This window comes from Canis lupus, chromosome 1, assembly GCF_048164855.1.
Source record: "Canis lupus baileyi chromosome 1, mCanLup2.hap1, whole genome shotgun sequence".
Taxonomy (NCBI): Eukaryota; Metazoa; Chordata; class Mammalia; order Carnivora; family Canidae; genus Canis; species Canis lupus.
In genome coordinates this window covers 85,834,891-85,858,868 of record NC_132838.1, presented here as the reverse complement: position 1 = coordinate 85,858,868, position 23,978 = coordinate 85,834,891, and the positions used below count along the sequence as shown (strand labels likewise).

The following is a 23,978-nucleotide window of genomic DNA, read 5'->3' as shown; positions in this document are numbered from 1 at the left end:
TTTATCAGATATGTCCATTGACTGATGAATGGATAAAGAAAATGGAATATAATCCAGTCGTCAAAAAGAATAAAATCCTGCCATTTGCAAGGACATGAATATAGTTAGAGCATATTATGCTAAGTGAAATAAGTGAGTCAGAGAAAGACAAATACCATATGATTTCACTCATATATGGAATTTAAGGAACAAAACAGATGAACATAGTGGAAGGAAGAAAAGAAAATAGAGCTAAACCATAAGAGAATCTTAACCATAGAGAACAAACTGAGAATTGCTGGGGGAGATGGTTGAGGGCTAAATGGGTGGTGGGGATTAGGAGGGCACTCATTATGATGAGCGCTAGCTTTTATATATAAATGATGAATCACTAAACTCTAACCCTGAAACCAATATTACTCTAAATGTTAACTAACTAGAATTTAAATAGAACCTTGAAAGAAAAAAACAAAACAAAACAAAATGGAATCTTTGCAATTGATAGACCAGAACATACAAAGTAGACTTTGATGGAGTTTTCTATTAATCCAGATTTTTTCATTGCAACTCCCACATAATGGATAATAAACATGTATTTCCTATAATAGATCTATACTGTAATACCCTTTGATTTCCCTGCTCTCAATTCTGTTACATGGTAGGGGCTACAGTAAATCTTCAGTGGTATTCATAGAAGCCATCAACATTTGTTATAGATACTGTACAAAAAATTCTGCAATTATTCATGATGTTAGGAATGGAGGTCGCAAGTATGGGCTTTGGATCTTCACTCAACCTCAAATGGTGGCCCCAACTTTAATTAACTATATAACTCTGATAGAGCTATGAACTACCATTGGACCTTTCAGGCAAAAATGCATAGCTTGAACAAAATCATGAGGAAACATCAATCAAACTCATATTTAATAACATTCCAAGAGAATATTGTACTATTCTGAAGTGTTAAAGTGACAAAACACAAAGGAAAATTGCGGAGCAGTTCTGGACTGAAGGAGTTTATAGCACCAGGACATCTAAATTCATTGATATTTCCTCTACTAGAAAGAACATCTTCAGGTAACTTGAGTAAGATAATGATATTGTATCAATGTTAATTTCCTAATTTTAGTTTTACTTTGTTTTTAGGAAATGAACTCTTAACTATTTTAAGGTAATGGGACATTGTGTCCCTTACTTGCAAAAGCTGAAAGAGAATGATAAAACCACGATGATAAATGTTATCATTTCGGGAGACTAAAGGATAATATGAGTTCTTTGATTCATTTTTGCAAAAGACACCATGAAACACAGTTAAATGTTCTCAAAAGGCGACATAATTTTACCAAACTCCAAAAGCTCTTATTAAGGATTAAATGAGGTAATTTGCATAAAATTAGGAATAATCCTCAAAAAATGCTAAGCATTTTTTTGTTTCATCTATATCACAATATAACTCTTCTACAAATATCTGGATTTCTGCAAGGGTACACCAACAGAGACATTCAAAAACTAGGGTTAGAAGCAAACAGCTCAAAACGTATTCTTATCTGTAACCAGAACACAAATGAAAATAATTAAAATCCTAATAAGATCTCAACATGGTTACATATCCACTAGCAATTCCTCTCAGCTCAGAATTATACCCCAGGGAGGTGGACTGAAGAGGGTCTCTATTTTTAAAAGAGATGAGTTTAATCAAACTATTTTTTGAAGAAATTGATTTAGGGCATAGGCTTCTTAAGCAAACCACTTTTTAGTTTTTAAACCACAAGAGTGAATATGTTTGGGGGGATTTTTCATATCTGCCTCACCAAATAGCTTAATGTGTAGAAAGCATGGCCACCAAACCAGTCACCAAGAAAGGCTCTTGTAGGTTTTAAGTTTTTCCCCCTTAGGGATAATTTTTCTCTTTGAGAGAAATTTTGTTCTCCTTACTTAAAAACATTAACATACCAGGGAGAACAACAAATTGAATAAACTGACTTCCTCTCTAAACTAACACGATCACCCTGAGAGATATGAGTACATTTTTCTTATAGAAACATACATCATAGGAACAGACTGTATTATTTCCTAAGCAGGAAGAAAAATAGAGAATAGATTTTATAAAGAGCCTATTGTTAAAGATGGACAGTTTGAACCAGGAATAGTATTATTAAAAAATATAATAGATTCTTTTGAATAAGAATCTTAGAAAAGTGAATAAAATAATAAAGAGCTATCTTCCTAGAATGGATGAGTCCTTCTTAGAAGAAATGAACTAAATATTATTTAGAGTTTGTTTTCAATCCTTTAAATGGATTCACTGTCTCAAGCAAATCCAGTCAAATCAGGTCTCAGGTCAAATTCAGACCTTTTAATACAATCATAGTAATTACTCTTGGGGCTCAAGTACTCTTTAAAATTATTTTTACAAAGAAGAGCAACTTTTATATTCACTTAAGAAAATTTCAACTGTTCAATCACCGCAATTTTAAAATCAAGAGTAAAAAAGAATTCCAGCTTACTCAGCTCTGAAATGTTTAGCAGCGAAACAAACAAACAAAAAAAGAATTAAACTAAAAAAAAATGTTTTTCTTGATCAACAAAAGGAGATACTTGGAAGAAAATTTTGACAACATTTTCTTTAACTGAAGTACAGTTGACATGTTATATTAGTTTCAGGTATCCAACATGGTGATTCAACAATTATATATATTGTGAAATGCTCTCCATGATGAGTGTAGTTACCACACCTGTCACCACATAATTATCACAGTCTTACTGACTATATTCCCTATGCTGTACTTTTTATCCCTGTGCCTAATTTATTTTGTAAGTGGAAATTTAGACCTCTTAGTCCCCTTCTCCTATTTTGCCCATCCTCCACACCATCCCCTCTGGCATCTGCCATTTTGTTTTCTGTATTTATGAGCCTATTCCTGGTTTTGTTGGTTTTTTTACAAGGTTTTTGTTTGTTCTTTGGAGGTTTTTTGTTTGTTGTTGTTGTTGTTGTTGTTGTTGTTCTTGGTTATACATTGGTATCACCTGAATGAGAATCACATAATAAATAAGTAGGAATTATATTCTGATACTACGAACTGAAAAACAAAACTCAATGTGTTGAGAACTATAGTTTTTTTTTCTTGAGAATTTCAGTCGTGTTTCTTTTTATATTGCAGCAAAATACATTTAACAAAACATTTACCATTTTAACCATTTCAAAGTGTACAGTTCAGTGGTATTAAGTACATTACACATTGCTGTGCAACCATCACAATGGAGAATTTTTCATTGTGAACAAATGAACTAGATATCTGTACTGAAACTATACTCAATAAACAATAACCCCCCATTTCTTCCTGCCCCCAGCCCCTGGAAACCACCATTTTACTTTTCATCATGAATTTGGCTACTCCAGGCACCTCATATAAATGAAATGGCACAATATTTTGTCCTTTTGTGACTGGCTAGTTTCACTTAGTATAATGTCTTCAGGGTTCATTCATGTTATAACACACATGAGAATTTTCTCCCTTTTTATTAAGGCTGAATAATATTCCATTATGCATATATCATATTTTGTTTATCCATTCACCCATCAAGGGACACATAAGTTGCTTCCAAGTTTTGGTTATAGTGAATAATACTACTATTAACATGGCTATACAAGTATCTGTACAAATACCCACTTTTGATTATTTGAGTATATACCCAGAAGTGAATTTCTGGACCATGTTAAAGATAAAATTATTCTGACACATCTTAAGCCAGTAAGAAACACTTTATTCAGGATTACTGTAACAGTTATCAAGACTATCATAGCAGGCGAGAGAGATCGGTTTGACTCTAAATACAGCAAGGAGAGATAGAGATTTATAGGCAATGACCAGATTGAGGGGGTCCATGGATGGAAAGGTACTAAGAGGAGGGATCAGGAATAGGGGGATTCATGCTAAACTGACTTAGGATTCTTGTCGAAGGCTGACCAGCGTGATCAGTTATCAAGGGAGGAGGAGGAAGAATTTTAATAGATATCAATGGTGAAAGATTCTGAGTTAGCAGGATTCTTGCTACAGCTGTACTAAGCTAAATGAAGATGGGGCTGAGGACTAGGCCTTGTCAAAAAGAAGGCTCAGGGAGCAAGTGGAGAAAAAGGAACCCTCTTGCACTATTGGTGGGAATGCAAACTGGTACAGCCACTGTGGAAAATGGTCTGGAGGTTCTTCAAAAAATTAAAAATAAAGCTATATATGATCCAGTAATTCCATTATGGGGGATTTACCTAAAGAATATGAAAACATTACTTCGGAATGCTAGAGGCACCCCTCTCTTTATTGCAGCATTATTCTTAATATCCAAATTGCAAAAGCAACCCATTCGTCCATGGATAGATAACTGGATAAAGAAGCTGTGGTGTATATATATAGAATAGTACTCAGCCATCAAAAACAATGAAAACTTGCCATTTGCAACAACATGAGTGGATGTAGAGGGTATAATGTTAAGTGAAGTAAGTGAGTTAGAGAAAGAAAAATACCATATGATTTCACTCACGTGTGGAATTTGGTAAGAAACAAAATAAATGAACAAACTAAAAAACAGAGACAAACTGAAAAACAGAATCTTAATATAGAGAACAAACTAATGGTTACCAGTGGGGAGGTGGTTGAGGGCAGATGGGTGAAATAGGTGACAGGGATGAAGAGTACAATTTTCATGATGAGCACTGATAATGCATAGAATTGTTGAATCACTATGCTGTACACCTGAAACTAGTATAGCACTGTATGTTTACCACACCAGAATTATTGTTTTAACTCTAATAAAAAAAGAGAGAAGGTTCAGAGAAGACTAATTATTGTTTGGTTTGGAAGAGTCTTTTTCAATCATATGTTTAATTTCTTTAGGAACTGCCATAGTGTCCTTCACAGCTGCTGGCACAGTTTTATATCACCACAACAATGCACAGAAGTTCTAATTTCCTCACAACCTTAACCACACCTGTTAGATCCTGGGATTTTTGTTTTTGTAATAGCCATCCTAACGAGTGTAAAGTCGTATCTTATTGTTTTGATTTTAATTTCTCTGATGATTAGGGATATTAAGCATGTGCTTCTTGGCCATTTGTGTGTCTCCTTTGGAAAAAAGCTCATCTAAGTCCTTTACCCATCTTTTTCTCTTGGGTTGTCATTGTTGAGTTGTATAATATATATTCCGGATATTAAGCCCTTGTCAGACATGTGATTTGCAAATATTTTCTCCCATTAATTAATTCCATATAGTTAATTGGTTTTGCCCATACAGTTAATCAAAGTACTAAGTTAACCAGAAAGTCATATTTCTAAACTACTTGAGTCATTGTTATGTGTTAAAATCAGTATTCTGGAATTCTGAATATTGGATTCTAAAGTTTATCTTATGTGAGCGATTTCTTATTGAATATTGCTGTGATGACAAAAACTTACTAGCTGATCGATTTTCTTTCTTTGCCATGGTACTGTGTATTAGATATAGGATATATTAGGCTAATAAACTGTATCACAGTCCAATATATGTGATTGTGATTTATTTGTCAAGCTTGAACACACACAAATGAGGAATTAAAGGGGAACTCATTAATGCAGCCTTCACTTTCAATGCAAGCAATTTTTATTAGTAATTTCTCACACTGGTGATATGAAATTTATCAGAATGAAAAATATTCTGCAGTATGTGAAGGAAACTACTTGTGCTTTGTGGAAATTGAGACTGAGGAAAAAGTTTATCACGGTGCAGAATATGCCATGAACTGACTAAGTGTTGTCTATCTGAGGGAAAAATTGTCTGATTCCTGCACAGAAAATTGGATTTTCTAGGAATGAAGTAGGTGCTATTAAATTAAAATTTATATTTTATCACATCCAAGTGAGATATGGAAGAAACAGTTCTCCCTTTTAGGCTGAATCATTATAAGTAAAGAAGTGTAGAAATTTGGTAATATTTGATAGTTTTAAGAAAAGAAAAAAATTTCTTGTGTTGTGGGATAAACATCCCCCTCCTCCCCTCCATGATTTATCTGTTTTGAATGTCTATGTGATGGAATTCAGCACTGATTTTCAATATTATATTTCTTCATTAACAACATCTCTTGATAGCACACAGTAACCACAATAGTAACAGTAATAGCAATCACAACTATTATCAATTAACATCACAACTATAATCAACCAGGCATTTGACACACATTTTTCTTTTTTTTAATATTTTATTTATTTATTTGAGAGAAAGCATGAGCATGCGGAGCAGCAGAGGCAGAGGGAGAAGCAGGCTTCTCACTGAGCAGGGAGCCCAAGATGGGACTTGATCCCCAGGACCCCAAGATCATGACCTGAGCTGAAGGCAGACACTTAACCCACGGAGTCACCCAGGCCCCAATTCACACTTTTCTAGTCACCACAGCAAACTGCAAATGAGTTCAGGAACTCAGGACAGTGCTCTATTTCCTCTTCTACAGCCTTTGACATTCAAAATTTTGTGGGGTTGTTTTGGTTTTTTGTTTTTTGTTTTTGGTGCCAGATGCCCATACCTCACCATGACTGGACAGGCTTATTGATGACTGTATGTGTACCACTAGTCTGTATGCCCTGGAGGACAGGGGACCTTACTTTCCTCCCTGGTCAGGTCAGACCCCATGCTCTCTGTCAGTCCCACTTCCTGAAAGGTTTGCAACCCACAAACATTGTGTCTTCAAGTAACGTTAAGGTTGGTATCATTAACAATCAGAACAACACAAATTGTAGTAGAATAGGTAAAAACAAGTAAATAAGTATAGTAAGTATAGATATGGACATACTGATAAGAAAGCAGGGCTTGTAAAAGCATGCTTTAAAATTCAAAAGTAGGTTTGGACTTTTTAACTTAATGAAATGACACATGCTCATTGTAAACAAGTTTAATCAGTATAGCCGAGTATAAAGAAGTAAATATTTTCTGCAATTCTTGTACAGACAGATAAGAATATGCTTCCAGATATGATGTCTTTATGAATATGTGTGTGTGCTTGGTTTGGTACATATAATTTTAGCGACGGTTTCTTCCCATGCACGGGTGTGGTATCTTGTTTTGTACTGAGCAATATGGCATTGACATCTTCCATGGTTATAAATACCGAGTTACTACTATACTTTCTAGGGATGCAAAGTATTCCTTATATGAAATGTTATACTGAAAAAAAAATTAGGTGATTTCAAAATTTTCACTGTCATAATATTATGATTAGCATTTTTGTGCACACATTTTAAGTTCTTGGCTGATTACCTCTTTATGACAAATCCAAGGAAATTGGCTGTCTGGGTCCAAGACTAGAAGTGTGATGTTGCAGTACACAACCATAGCCACTCTTAGAAGTGTAGAAATGTGTTATTAACTACTTTTTACTGCTTTGTCAAACTTTACACGCAAATGCTTGTAAAATGCAACATATAAGCCCACTCTTATTTTTCTATGATATATTATTGAATAGTTATTGAATGTTATGAGTAAAATGAGGCTCTCTAACACTACGTGGTCCTTTTTGCTGATGACACTTGGTTGTCTAACACAGGCACCAATTACAACTGCCTTTACGAGCCACAACCATCAACTAGCCTCAGAGGTCCCTGATAAGGGTACAGTAATCTACTAGTATACTGTAAATACTTGCTCAATTAGGGCATCTCAGATCCAAACAGAGATTGTAGGCTAATAGAATGATTTGTGGATTCCTCAGTTCCTAATCTCAGACTTAGCTTGAAATACCCTTCAGAAGACATCTGCACTGCCTCCAATAATCTGGGGAGGGCATCAAAATAAAGGAATAGAGCTCATATTTTACTGCTTCTTTTTCCTGTATCTGGTAGCCCCCAAATGGTTATCATTAAGTTAATCTTTCATTATCCCCTGTGCTGACTCTTACCAGTAAGGAAATGGTTGGATCTTGGCAGGAGCAAAGGAACACAGGCAGGCAACATCTGCTAAGCTTCATCCATAGATGATTACCTTCAGCTCTTGCACCAAACTCGGCTCCATTTATCAAAATGGATAGAAAATTGGTTTTAGGGATCCCTGGGTGGCGCAGCGGTTTGGCGCCTGCCTTTGGCCCAGGGCACGATCCTGGAGACCCGGGATCGAATCCCACATCAGGCTCCCGGTGCATGGAGCCTGCTTCTCCCTCTGCCTATGTCTCTGCCTCTCTCTCTGTGACTATCATAAAAAAAAAAAAAAGAAAATTGGTTTTATTCTATATTATATGCACACCTGGCAAAGAAATTGAAGCTACTTTTCTGACAAGGGGCCAATGTAGGCTGCCTGTATTAAGACTTCTTATATACCACCTCCTCACTGTCAAGAACACTGCTGTATGTATGTGGGAGGTGTGGATGCATGTGATGGTGGTGGGGTGGGCTCAGGTGCACAAGGGTGTAATCAGAGGGGCAATGTTAAAAAGTAACCTAAGTCTTCTGTATTGATAACAGGTATTTGTGCTTGTAGAATTGTGGCTTTTAAGATTGTAATTTTGGTACAACAAAAAGAGAAGGTTTAAATAAAGGTTCTAGTTTTTTTAAGGAGGAAGTGGCACGTCTTTTTAATAGTAATTTCTCTAGAAAACTTCTTTGTATTTTAAATCTTGAATGCAAGATGAATAATCTTCCTAATAGGGTACAAGTCCAGACTTCTGTAGCAGAGCTGACTTCAGAGAACAGTTTATAAAAATGCTAAATATCCCTATGTGGCCAGAGTTGGCCAAAAGATTACATGCAGTTTGTCATAAATTCCAATATAGCTATTTTCAGTTGGATTCTCAGGAAACAGATTCCGGATGGAAACTTCTATATAGAAGTCTTGTAGAAGAGAGCTATCAGAAGATACACTGGCAAGGAAGTGAGGAAAGCAGATTTGGACAGAAAAGGAGCAATGTAGATACAGCTGTGACCAACATCTCAGTGGATCCTCTGGGGAGTGACCGAGCAGGAATGAGCCTTTGCAGCTGTCCTGAAGTGAGTCAAAGCAGCAGGGCCTCTGTTTCTCTACATCAGCTAGCTGCAACCCCCTGGAAGGGAGAGAGGCCTAGACCCAGGGAATTCCCTCAAATCAAGGGCCTCATTTGGAAAACTGATCTCTGGAAGTGTAGTTAGGTTGAGGATCTCAAGCTGAGATCATTCTGGTTTCCCACCTGAGCCCTACATCCAATGACACGTGTCCTTTAAGAGACACAAGAAGAGAAACCAAGGAAAGAGAAGACCACACGAGGACAGAGACAGAGTTTGGAGCGATCCAATCATGAACTAAGAGCACCCAGAGCCACCAGAGGCTGGAAGAGGCAAAGTAAAACTCCCTATGACAGCCTTTAGAAGGAGCCAGGTCCTGCTAACACCGTGATTTCAGGCTCCTGGTCTCCAGGCTTTGAGTTAGTGACTTTCTGTTTGGGGGAGCATTCCTGGTAATTTGGGACAGCATCCCCAGGCACCTAATACATAATCCCTGGCTATTTAGTGCAAGGGTGGGACCCATACCCTACAACCTAATTTGGGGGAGTAGCCATGTGATCCTCAGTGATCATCTCTTGCATTATGAAGTCACATCAGCAAGGACAGCTGTCGGCTGTCCTTAGTGGCTGAAGCATCAGGTTTCAGCCGAAGATTTCTGCAGTGTTCGGTGTAATAATCAGAGGCTCCGGGCACAGACACTGGAGCTACACTAATTGGGTTCAAATCTCTATTTCCACCACCTACGCACTGCTAGCTTGAGCAAGTTTTATAGCATCGCGGTGCCTCAGAATTCATCATATGTCAAAATAGAGAAAAAAAATAGCAGTTCTGTCAGATTTTGGCTATGAGAAATAACTGGAATAATATAAAGTACTTTAAAGTGCCTATTTCTTGTACGCTCACCACAAACATTAACTGCCACAATTCTTTTACGATTTTTCCTCTCAACCAATGGGAATATAAGGTAATTCTCATTATCCTCTCTTAACAAATCTTTGAATTAACAGATTGTTAAGCAATTATTTTCAACCGTCTGTAATACAGGTACTTGCACAAGGAATTCAATACAGCTACATAATGCCTATACGTGAATCCAATGTGGGCTTAATTATATTAGAGAAGGTGATGCTTCCTGGAGAAACATTAGGAGTAAAAATATTTTGCTTTGTTTTTGCAGTAGCTAAGTATGACGTGGCTAAATGCCAATTAATGCAACTTCTGCTGGCTGGTCAGAAACCCTATGGTTTGTAAGTCCTTGTCAGATTTTTTTGGCCATATGACTTTCAGACTTTAGATATTTAGAAATCTATGGTATTTTCTGAGTATGAATATGGAGCTCAGAGCCTGATGATTACTCTTGAGGGGATATGTCAGGTTTCCCAATCAATTTGGAGCCTTGCTTTCTTCCCTATGTGAGAAAGTACTGGCTACCAATGATCATTCTTGGACATTCTTATTAAAAGCTGACCTGGGAGGGGGGAGTGAATTTGAGGCCTCTAATATTTACTCAGCCCCAAATTGCAAAGCTTTAAGAAAAAAGAAATCTCTATTATGTATTAAGTTGCAGACATCTTGGCAGAAGGATGTCCATAAACCACAGGTTGTTTACCTAGTCACAAGCAGAGGTAGAAAACCTGGTGTTTATCCAGGTTGGGGAAAAGTGCTTTGACACAGGAATATTTTCTCGAACCAGAGTTACAAATATCATACTCACAAGGTAACTGTTCCAGTCATGGAAATACAGCTCTGTCTGGTAGGTGAAGACTCCTAAGAGCCTACCCAGCCCACCTGAGAAAGAGAGCCTAAATGTCCTGGATTTTGTATTTCGTCCATCTTCCCACCTCTGTGCTGGTGCATTTTCCTGGTTTCTGGAAGCTCACAGACATTAATGCCCCTGTCCCTCTTCTTTTTTTCCTCCTTGCCTCTTGCCTCTCTGTTACAGACCTTTCAACCAACCCTGCTTGTCACCAGCAATTTAGAAATGATGAGTCTTTCCATCCCGCCTGTCCTGCCCTTCTTTTTCACCCTACCCTCTTCATCAGAGCCCATTGTTCCAGATGTGATCTCTCTCACAGAATTCATCACAGAATTCTCCCAGCTTCCCAGACCCAAGTCTGGCTGCAGAGGCCTCCCATCCCTCCCCCAGATCTCCAATGTCTTAATCATCCTAATCCAGCTCTGGACCCTCTCTGCATGGATCCAAGGTCCACCTCTCACTCTCTCTCTTTCTGGAACATTCTCCCTCAGACTTTCTCAGGCCAGCTGCTGCTGCTGGGACCAGACTGTTCCTGTTTCCTAGGATACAGAGGGCTTTCCCCCAAACCTTCTCTGTCCTTTGATTCCTCTGCCAGATTCCTTACACTCATGGGTGAAATTTCTGGGCACAGGTGTGAGCCTTCCAAACTTCATTGTAGTTTGGCTGAATGGATTTGTTGATCTCTTTAGCAGGTTGTTTTCCCCTAAAAGAGGTTCTCAACCTAAAATGCCCTTTAGTCATGTTGAGGAGCTTTTTAAATTGTACATTCACCCCATGATGTGTGGGATGTGGACGCTGCTATAGTGTCACAGCTCTCGAAGGAGGTCTAGCATGTGTGTCTAGGTTTGAGAATCCGTCAGAAACTTCAACCTACACATGCTGATCTCACTTGGCTCTTCTCTAAGGATGTGAGAGTTCACCTTGCACTTTTGATGGCAGAGCAGCCCACCTTTAAGAAGCCCCCCCCCTCCTCGGCCTCAACTCACCCCCAAACAATAAGAACAGAATGTGCCTTCAGAGCTTTCCAAGAAAGTTGCAGGGAAAGTTGGCAATGCATCTGGGTCTGGTAAACTGCCAAAGAGGATTTAATAAAAGAAACTAGAAGGGCCCTGGCTGAAAAGGAATTCAGGGTGATCACACAACAGTTACTTACATTTTTCGATTAACTGTGTACTGCTCTGGAAACTCTGGCAAAACAACAGTGCTGGGCAGGTAACCCTGTGCATCACACCTGAGCTTCTGTCTCCTCTTCCCTACTAGGTTTGATTTTTTTTTTTTTTTAAGATTTTATTTTTTTGTTCATGAGGCACAGAGGGAGAGAGAGAGAGAGAGAGAGAGAGAGGCTGAGACACAGGCAGAGGGAGAAGAAGGCCCCCTGCAGGGAGCCCAATGTGGGACTCAGTCCCCAGACCCTGGGAATACTCTCTGAGCCAAAGGCAGACACTCAACCACTGAGCTACCCAAGTTTCCCTAGGTTTGATTTCTGAAGGCTAGAACTGTTCTTTGAAGTCTTCTAGTCTAAAGGGACCATTTCACAGATGAGAAAACTGAGGCCAAGAGAAATACACTACTTTAACATAAGATATGCAGCTAAGTGGGGGCCAGGGTAGGAAAGGAGGAAACAGTCATCTGACAGTCCAACATTCCTCCAGCCACACCCACTCCTCACCATTTAGTACTCTCCTTTAGAAATGTGGCTGATAATTGGCAATGTAAAAATTGGTGGTTTGGTGAATGCCCAAGAGAAATTGAATTTTGCAAAAAAACAAGTGCTGACGGTAATCAGTGATTCATTATTAAACTCAAAAAACATGGAAGATAGATGGGAAAAATGTCTCCCCAAGCCTCTCTGTAGCAGGATGATACATTACCTCACAGAGGTATGAATTGGAAAAGACCGTACAGATTTAGTGCTTGGTTCTGGACCTGTCACATGGGAAGAGGCCAATAAATGGTTGTAGTAACAGGAGAGGTTTTGCAAATTCAGCCCAAAAATTCAGCCCGTTGTAAAGCAGAACAGCAATGAAGATGTCACTGTTTCCTATCTGAACGGAGAGAAAAAAAAGGAAGTTTTGCAAATTGTAGCTGTTGCATTGATCAGGGACTCAGTTTTTTCTTTCTCGTTTAAATGCACATTTTGGGTTCTTTACCCCACCTCCATACCTCATGAAAATGAAGCTGAGCTCCTGCTTTTAATGCCATCCGGTTCATGCCTTACGGAACAACCAACCAGGCTGGAGTCATTAGCCACATTTTATCTGTGAACTTGGAAAGATTAAATGATCAGATAAGATAGGGCACAAAGTTTGCTTGCATATTTAGGGTGGGAACTTTAACATAAACATTTCTTTGATGCTTGGCACATTTTTTTTTTTTTTAAGTAGAACATAAATGTACTGGTTTTTACCACCTTATGACTCTCCTCTAAACTGGATGACAAATTCACTGCTGTTTGCAAGAATGCTTCTCAGTTTATTAAGGCAATTTTTTAAGTCTAGAAGAAATCAAGTGTTGAACTACTCAAAAATCAAACAGAAATGGATATTTACACTGGCCAATGAGTATACTGGCCATGGATGCTGTCTCAGTAATATGAGGAGTGTCAACAGTTTAGCCACATTCTTTCAAGTGAGAGGAAGTTTTGTACTCTCTCTATAGTTACCATAAAATGCAGTAACTAATACAAATATTTTGCATGTTTATGAAACTTCTCTTTTGTTAGGACCCTCTTGGTTGCAAGGAACAGAAACAACCCCCAGCTAGTCTAAGCAGGAATGAATTCAATACAAGGACAAGGTCTGATGAAAGTACTGGAGGCAGTATATACAAGGTCATGAAGCCATTCGGTTTTTCAGACCTGCTTTCACAGATTCTCAGGGCCTCCCAGTGGGTGAAAGGTCCCCAAATTATATCTTTGGATTTGGACTTTATAGATCTAGCTGCCCAAAGAGAGAGTGAGCTTTCACAGTCTCAGTTCCATATTCCTAAGGAAAGTTCATCTTGGGTCAGTAGCTCATTCTTGGTTCAATCATCCTTATCTATGTCACAGGTAGTGAGGCAGAAAGATAGCTTCAGAAAGTCACCTTCACAAGCAAGCTGAGAAGTGCAAGGACAGGCTAGACAACAGCCAATTAGATATCATCCACTACAAGGCTTATAATTCACCAAGTACATTTTAATAATAATTTAATTTGATTCTCAAACAATGACAGATTGCTCCATATGCAATTCTCTATAGCACCTTACTCTTTATAATCTTATTTTTAGTTTTATATTTTTAGTGCCTGACACAGGAGGTAGAGGTTTGACAAATATTTGTTCAAAGAAAGTATGACTAAATCTGTGATCAGGGACACTTAGATGCAACAACTGAGAAGCACTTAGGCTAAGTGACAAGATGAAGTTTCTGAGCTGGTAATTCGTCATTGCAGAATTGATCTCCAAGAATGGCAACTTTGGCCTCAGAAGTGTTATCACATGTGTGGTGGTGGTGGTCAATGTCATCTGTATCCTTTGCTTTAGCATGAGATATGACCCCCTGCTGAGGAGTTTCTTAGAATACATAAAATGAATGCTCACTTACTGGAGACCTCCAGTGAAGCTAATCCTGCTGATTTCATGCCATGTTTCATTTACTGTCCACTATGAATTATAAATGCATACCAGGAGTTTTATCAGGCCCCAAATTGATTTATTGCACTGCATGATCATCTAACTACATATGATAATGTAAGGACTTAAATTCATACCAGGACAAGAGTTTGGGTGAGAAATAAATGATAATGCTGAGATGCACTGAGTACCCAGAAAATTTTATGTATGCTTCCACTATAATTTTGCCATATTGAACCTTACCCAAACTATGAGTAAATGTGATGTTTGATCAGTGAGATTATAGAGCAGTATTACTTAGTTCTCACATAGGGACCTTAAAAAGAGTTCTGAATTCTTTGAGACCTTGGAAATTTCCCCAGTTGGGTGGATAAAGCAGACACTTGCATAATGAATCTATAATGGGTCATCATTTATATAATGATGACCAACATGGAGATGAGTTTCCTGGAGAAATGAAACAGTGATTTAATTTCTCCCATTTTATATCTGAAACTATGAGGTCTCAGACTTAAAAATATCAGCATATTTTTTTCAGAAGGTGATTTGAATAGTTACAAAGATTATTCTATAGGAAGCTTCAAATTACCCTCATACCCTACTTGAGTTCCCTGACTACATAGAAACAAATTTTGAGATCATAACATATGTAAAAAGTTCTCTAAGTGGCTGAAGTGGACCTTTTTTTATGAACCAGTGAAATATTTTTGGCCCAATCTGAAGATCCACAGAAGAGTAAAATTTTTCTTAAAATGTCTGTATATTAGAAAGAATCCTAGTACCCAGGGTCCAATTTGCTGAGATGAGAGCATCAGGGGAAAAAAAAAAAAAAAAAAGCCCACATAAAATAGGTAGATAATTCAGCAAATGAAGAGGTGTGAGGAGTTAAATCCCCTCCAATTAAAAGAAGGGACAGAAAAAAATAAATAAAAGGACGGGCAGAAAAAATCTGTTTCCAGGTGCCAGCCAGAGTTCTGGATCAGGTACAGTAAGTAAAAGAATTTCTAAAGTTCATAAATTTGTTTCCTATTTCCTAATATGCTGCAGTTCCATCTCTGTGCAATGATATCAGTAAAATCCTTACAATAGATTTAGAAGCCTCTTATTATAATTCACTATCTAGCAATTTCTCTATAACAAGCTAACCTCTAATTTTTAAAAGTGTGCTTCTAGAGGTAGACACTCTTTTTTTACTGATTGAGAGAAACTTCCAGGAGAAAATTGAGTTTGGTAACTTTTTTATTCTACATTCTTAAGATTGAGCATTACTGTTGACTAGCAAAATTGGTTGCAGGTTGAAAATGATATACTCCTATTCCTTATATTCCTAAGCTAATTGGGTTCATTCAAGTTATATGGTGTTATCACTCTTCTTGCATGAGATGCATATGTGATATGAGGCATAGTTGAAGATGGATAATCATGCTAAGGTTTGACTCCTCAGGATCACATCTGAGCTATTGCTGATGCTCTGATTAATGCATGCCACAACAAATATGGTACCATGGAAGCAGCCACCATAAATGATGATGAAATCATAAGCACCATGAATGGCCTCTTTGGAGCTAGTAGGTAGGAGTATTTGTCAATATGAAAGGCACATAAAGATTAATTGTGATTTTTTTTTGTTAACCACAGTTTACAGTTTAGAGTCCTCTTTCAATATTGGCCATTTCAGATCGTTGATCTCACTCTCTATACACAATTCAATATTCTGCTTTTACCCAAGTCATTCAGAAAACTATATTTTCATCTCAGGAGTAGAGATTTGAGTGAACATAGTCTCCTATTCATGTGCATTAACACTGTTCATGCAATGCCTGGCCGTGTTTGCCGGTTGGTTTATTATCTCGTATCCCCACATCCCATTCCCAGGACCTTCTCCAAATCATTGACGTTTATTCTTAATCTGTTTAAAGTACTGTTTTTGTTTTACGCATTCTTATAAAACTGGCTTTCTATTGCCATGCATTACCATATATTCTTATATTATCATGAATTTCAATTTATGTAAATGCCCTTGTTATTTTACATATCGATTCATTTCTAACTTTTTCATGAAGCCCTATATTTTTTAGATCCAAGTATGATTGCCAAGTGTGTTTCTAATTTGTTGCTTCAAATGACTGCATAATACTTCATGGTGTGCACCCCACACACACATTTTACCCAGCTTCTGTCTTGGGGGTGGACACTAGCATTATTTGTCACCTTCAGCCTGCACAGATCATACAGATATTGAATATCTTGCTAATGCCAAGGTGGCCATCTTTATACATCAGTTTCACTTCCTTTTGAATTATAGCCCTATGCTAAGAAGCAAATTTCTGGGTCATCTAATAAAATGATTCTTGAGTTTTTCTTTTTTTTTTCTTTTTTCTCTCTTGAGTTTTTCATATGGATTACCAAAATCCTTTTTAGAAGGACTGTACCAGTTTATACTGTTACCATACTACTGTCATTCTCAAATTTCACAATTAGTTTTTAAAATAATCTTTGCCTACCAAATTTCTTAGAATTTATATTAGATATTAGACTGCAGGAAGCAAATTCTCTTATCATTTACAACCACAAAAAAATACTAAAGATGCTTTAGCAGTTTCATTTTAGGTGAAACTTCAAATTCATTTCTTCCTTTCTTCTTATCATATTTCTTGGCAATTGGGTTAGTTTTTTTTTTCTGGGATTGATGTATTTGTGTTCCTGAATATTCTTTACAAACGTAAGCACTTGTTTTGATGTGCATTATTTTTCTTCATGTAAACAGACTTGCTCCTCCTCCCTACACACCCGTATAATATTATGTTGATCTTGACTTAAATTTGAAAGATCTCCTAATTATTTATTACATAAATGTGATCATTCTAACCTTAGCATTTCTTCTGCCAACTATCTAACGCTAAATACTAAGGTTAGCATTTGTAGGGACATTTTTTTTAAGTCTGAACACCACTGAATACTATAAGCTCAGTGTGTATGGGTGTGAACAGCACATCAAGCTGGCTTTATTTTCATCCTGATCTGATGACATAATACCTGAATATATTTCAGAAACAAAAAATACTGCCAAGATCCCGAGGTAATCAACAAATATAAAATTGTAGCAGATGAAAAGAATGACTAGGATACAGAATAGTGAATATAGAATACCACTAGATGTACACAACATAGCTAAAATGACTTGGTTGAAATGTGTCAAAATGTATTCAGCATAATGCATTACTGTGTATTCCATTTATTTCCTCAACAAACATAGCTGACAGAATTTGTATTTTGAATTCAAATAAGAGTCATAATGAAAATTAATAAAACATAAACTTCCACATGCCTGCTACTTCACTAATGATATGAAATAGAATACTTTATTAGAAGAAAATACTGAGCTCTAAAACACATATTTTAGTGGATAAAATTTGCAAGCACACATCTGTTTCATCAGATCTACTGTATTATTAGCATTTATATTTCCATATTTGACTTTTCAAATTGATCACATAGATAATTTCATTTCTCTTGAATATACTCAGACCCTCCCAAAATCATTTACTATGGGCTCAATTTTTAGATACTCTACCAAGATAAATAATAGGTCACCTAGTATATGATATAAAAAGAAAAATTTACAGTAATCAATATATAAATCCTGTTATTTATCCAGATAGTCCTAGTCTTGGATGTGATGTTCATGGCTCTCTGATGTGCAGTGTCAGTGCTCTTCATATGGTATTCATGACTTGTTCTTTTCTCTTTTGGTAGAGAATGGAGTCAATCTATTCTGCATAGAAGTCCAACTTTTCACACTATAATATAGACAATATAGCCAGCAAATTTGTACAGGCAACTTACTTTTCGGATAATTCCTTGCAGTATGAAGTCATACTTGAAATTTTGCAAGCTGGAAGCATTAGAAGTTACCAGCTCACTATGAGAGATCACTATGTTTCAAAGATGTGAAAACAGGTGTGATAAGGGAAGCTTGGAAGGAGTTGAACTCCACCCTCCAACTGTATCCAGCTGCATTCCTCTTGCATGTCCTGATGCAAGTTGTGTAGAGAGCAAAGGGTTAAGTCCCAATGCTGTGGAGCCTCAAACGTGAATTCAGGCATTGGTTTTGTCTCTTGTGTGACCCTGGTAAAATATTTAACTATCATCTCTTCTCTAAAGTGAGGTTAATTACATCCCCCTCCACGCCCCCTAGACGCCACGGCAAAGAAGTGGTCAATATCTATATCTCCATCATCATCATAAAAACCTAGAAATAAAATATATTGATATCGAACCTCATTTTTGCTACTAGATTTTGTAAGATATAGTAGAAAACACTAATAACATTTTAAAAAAGATTTTATTTATTTATTCATGAAAGACACACAGAGAGAGAGGCAGAGACAGTGGCAGAGGGAGAAGCAGGCTCTGTGCAGGGAGCCCAATGTGGGATTCAATCCCGGAAACCCAGGATCATGCCCTGAGCTGAAGGCAGACATTTAACCGTTGAGCCACTCAAGTGTCTGAACACTGATAACATTATTAATTTTGATATTAGGTCCTCTTAGAGGTGAATGTACAATTTGAGCAATCTAAAAAAGCTTTTTAATGTGGCATTGCTGAATGTCAAGTTTCTGGGAACTGATCCCATTCCTTGATGTTATGTTAAAGCTACTCTTGAGAAAAAGATGAAGTCTGATGTACAGAGTTACTTGCTTTGGTTTCAACAAAGAAAAAAACATCTAGCTGATGTATAGATCATCTCAAAAATGAAGATACTCTGTTTAAAGGATGAATTTGAAAACTTTAAAAGGACATTATAAATTAGTATTAACAAAATCTAATATATTCCCAATATTTTCACTTGTCTTATAAGTAACGGCTATATATTTTTATTTTTTAATTTTATTTTTAACAATTATAAACACAATATTAAATATATAATCTTAAACTTTTTAAAGTGTACAGCTCAGTAGTGATAAGTGTATGCATATTATTGTGCCATAGATCTCTTAAAAATTTTTTTTATTTAAATTAAATTTGCTGGCGACACCTGGGTGGCTCAGCGGTTGAGCATCTGCCTTTGGCTCAGGGTGTGATCCCGTCCCGGGATCAAGTCCCACATCAGGCTCCCTGCAAGGAGCCTGCTTCTCTCTGCCTGTGTCTGTGCCTCTCTCTGTGTATCTCTCATGAATAAATAAATAAATAAATAAATAAATAAATAAATAAATAAATCTTTAAAAAATAAATAAATAAGTTCAATTTGCCAACATATAGTATAACACCCAGTGCTCATCCCATCGTGTGCTCTCCTTAGCGCCAGTCGTTCAGTCACCCTATCCCCCACCTTCCTCCCTTTCCCCAAGCCTGTGTTTGTTTCCTGGAGTTAGGAGTCTCATGGTCTCTCTAATTTTTCCCCACTCAGTTTTGCTCCTTTGCCTTAGAGTCCCTTTCACTATTATATTCCACGTATGAGTGAAACCATAAGATGATTGTCCTTCTCCGACTGACTTACTTCACTCAGCATAATACCTTCCAGTTCCATCCATGCCGAAGCAAATGGTGGGTATTCGTCCTTTCTGATGACTAATATTCCATTGTATACATATACCACATCTTCTTTATCCTTTCATCTATCAAAGGACATCTTCTATCATCTATCTATCAAAGGGCTTCTTCTACAGTTTGGCAACTGTGGACATTGTTGCAATGAACATGGGGGTAGCAGGTGTCCCAGCGTTTCACTACATCTGCATCTTTGAGGTAAATACCCAGTAGTGCCATTGCTGGGTCATCGGGTAGCTCTGCTTTTAACTTCTTGAGGAACCCCCACACTGTTTTCCAGAGTGACTGCACCAGTTCGCATTCCCACCAACAGTGCAAGAGGGTTCCCCTTTCTCCACATCCTCACCAACATTTGTTGTTTCCTGTCTTGCTAATTTTAGCCATTCTCACCGGTGTGAGGTGGTATCTCTTTGTGGTTTTGATCTGCATTTCCCTGATGGCAAGTGATTTGCATTTCCCTGAGGGCAAGCACATTTTTTCATGTGCTTGTTGACCATGCATAGGTCTTCTTTGGAGAAATGTCTATTCATGTCTAGAACTTTTTCTTTTTGCAAAACTGAAACTCGGTTTTGACTATTAAACCTCAATTCTCCTACTCCACTCCTACCGCTTGGCCACCACCTTTCTATTTTCTGTTTCTATAACTTTGACCACTTTAGACAATTCATATGAGTGCAAACATTCAGTATTTGTCATTTTGTGACTGGTTTATTTCAATTAGCAGAGTGTCCTCAAGGTTCATCTGCGTAGCAGCAAGTGACAAAATTCCCATCCTTTGTAGGCTGCATAACATCCCACAGTAAGTGTAGACCACACTTTGCTTATCCATTCATCAGTAAATAGACATTTGAGTTGTCTCTACCCCCCTGGATTGTGAATAATGTTGCAATGAACATGGGTGTGCAAATACCTTCTCCAGACCCCACTTTTGATTCTTTTGGATCTGTACCCAGCAGTGGGATTGTTGGATCCACATAGTAATTCTTTTTTTTTTTTAATTGTTTGAAGAATCTGCCTACTATTTTCCATAGTGACTGCACCATTTTACCATCCCAGGAGGAGTACATAAAGGTTTCAGTTTCTCCACATCCCAACCATCACTTGTTTTCTGTTCTCTTGATAGTGGCTATCCCAATCGGTGAGAAGTTATGCCTGTATTTAGAATGAAACTCTAATGTATAATAATTATTTTACCGTGATCATATTAGTGTGTGGTTATATTGATATCACTTTCCCCTACTTCTAAGTGCTTGAATATAAAGTAAATTGAAGATAGCAATTTGCTAAGAGAGACTTTGTCTCATTTCTTTTTCAGGGCTTGAAACAATAGCAATATTTCTATTCTGGGGTTTTCTTTTTTTTGATGTACTATCCAGAAATTCGAACCAAATTTCAAGAGAAATAGGTAAAATGTTTTCAGATTACGAATGTAATTCTTATAATGATTTTTCTTATTAAATTAAGATAATACATTTCTTTCAGGTGAAAACTTGGGGCTGGGAGTCAGTCAGATTTGAACACAGGAAAATTATACCCTACACAGAAGCTTCCATAAATTAAATATTCAGATATGCCCCTTTTCTTCCTTTGGCTATTCCACACTGGTAAGCATTTGAGTCTCCCCTGAAATAGCAACTGACGGTGAGGTAGGGGCATGAGGAATCTAAGGCATTAGAATACTTCAAGTGCTTTAAAAATCTGTTACATCACTTTAATATTATTTAACATCATTATAATATTATTTTAATCTAATTTTACTTTATTTTGAAACTCTTTACTGAAGTATTTACATAGAATGAAGGCAAACTTGTGAATATTTTTCTTTTTTGTGTGTGTGAATATTTTTCATAACTAAACTATGATACCACTAACTTTCATCATAAATGAACTAAGTAAGAGAAGAGAAAGATACAGAAATTTCAAACAATAGATAATCTAGCAACAATATATATTTGGCTACAAAGTGTGAACTCACACCATAAGTGAATTCACTTTACTTCCTCTTATGAGTGGTTATAGCCACCTGTTGATGTAGCTTTATATTCAGTAGCTTAGAATTTTGCTGGGTGATAGACTAAGGGAGACAGTGTTGCCGCAAATAGAATAAACAGAGCATCCACTTGTAGACATCTTAAAGTTGGCTAAAGCATGCCAGACTCTCCAGCTCAGAGAGGCTTTATTGAATCTTAATGCAGAGAAACAAAGTTCTGGTAGTTTGAATTTCTTTCCACTTCACATGATTAAAGTTAAAAAATGAATCCTTGGGGCTTTTCCCCTTTGCATCTTTAAACAGTGAAGGAATAGGAATGTCTTTCACTCCAGGAAGCTTCTGTAATTATGTGCTAATGGGCACAAAGGTGTATAGTGTCCTCAGCCCTCAGCCGAGGGGTCCACTGGACCACAAGCTGAGCAGAGTCAAGGCCGGACAATGAGCAGCACAGCCCCTCATTTGGTGTTTGTAGCTGCTCTCTCTCCATATTCACACACAATGCTCTCTGTCCACAGCAACCCTTTCTTTCAGATCATCTTTCTGGCTGAAACAAATGTCATCTTTAACCAGGATTATATAAATAGAGAGAAAAACCCTATACTTAATGCATTTATATATTGAATCCTTCTTTAGAATAAGTAGTCACTTTTATATTTTAATATTGGTGAAATCAAATTTTATATGCCAGGTTTCCATAAAATAGGAGCATGAGGTTTTTTATGTAGAATAGAATTTGAGCAGCTGAATCCACAGAGGGTATGTGGACAGGAATATACTGAGATAGGGAAGTCACTGTGCAGAGGAGGAGGTAATCCTTCTAAAAAATAGATTTATTTGGCCTTCCTCTTTGTTGTGTTTTGAGGGCACCCAATGAATCATGTCCATATTGTTTGGCCAAGATCAGTACTAGCTGTAGGTTGAACATAGATTAGATAAAGATTCAAATATTAGCATTTTAATAATCAGAGCTAGTTTGCACAATTTATCATAGGGCCAGAGCAAGTAGACTTGCTCATAGTTCTCACCTGAATCAGACATACTTGTCCACTCAATCTCCCCTGGGAGTATAAAATCTGCTCCTCCAAGCACAGCCCATTAGTGATTATAGATGATATGTACCTTCTCTACAGTTGGCTAATCAAAAGAAAGAACTCAGAAGTGGCTGAGCCAAATGGGTCCAGTGCCTTTCCTCAAATTCATCAAATGGAAATATCACTGCTTCTCTTCTGAGAAGTGAGTGTGAGGGCCAGTCAGGAAGTTATGGAGTCCCAGATGGAAACAAGCAGATCTAATCTAATTCATGTATAATTGCAGAGGTATAAAGGGAAAAGTGTACAGTCTACATAAAGAAGTCTGAGTATGAGATTAACAAATAGAATATTTGTTCTAGGGGCAACTTAGAGATCACCCAACATAATCTACATCATTTCACAGGTAGAAGATGAAATCATAGAGTAGATATGACATTTTCCCAATATCTCAGTGTCTAGAGTTCAGATTTCATAGTTTCAATTCCACTGCTCCTCCTATCAAGTACTAAAAGATGTTATGTGTTATTTTTCTAATCTGTTCATAAAAGCCAAAAACCCATGGGGTACACAGAAAGTGCTTTATAATGTTCTTAATAGTGCCCTAATGTGATTTGATGTATCCTCTATGGCCAATTCTGTCATAGAAACATTGAGATAATTTTCCACTGAGATTTTAGCTCATAGCAATACCTTGAATATATTAAATGCTCAATATGTTTGATAAGTATGAGAAAAAGAATAAATTACTAATTTGACAACAGGTGGATATATATACATATATATCAGTTAATGAAAGAATGGAGATTTATACAGATGTCATATCATTATTATAGTAAGAAAAAGACATTAAAAATAGTCTGTGAGCTGTGGGAGGCAGTTTAGAGATGAGTTGTTTGAATTTATGGGATGTGTTGTAATGCTGTATTTTGCTTTCCTATAGTACCACAGAAGACACCGTTCAGAATGGCTATTTTATTCCCAGGAAGTCTTGTACCTTTATTAGCATGTGTTAAATAAATCATAATCAATAAGTCACCAAAATTATTTCTTGAGACAAAACTTTTTTGGTTGTT

The 23,978-nt window shown here is 37.1% G+C and overlaps 2 long non-coding RNA genes across 2 annotated transcripts in view; both read left to right on the top strand.

The window, feature by feature from the left end:
* The window catches only part of LOC140639731 (uncharacterized), a 46,418-nt gene that overhangs the window by 7,400 nt on the left and 15,040 nt on the right, over positions 1 to 23,978 (top strand). The gene's annotated exons all lie outside the window — the stretch shown is intronic.
* LOC140621150 (uncharacterized) lies at positions 20,780 to 23,941 on the top strand. The gene is made up of 3 exons (XR_012020900.1): positions 20,780 to 21,289; positions 21,367 to 21,488; positions 23,846 to 23,941. It is a non-coding gene; the product is annotated as an uncharacterized lncRNA (long non-coding RNA).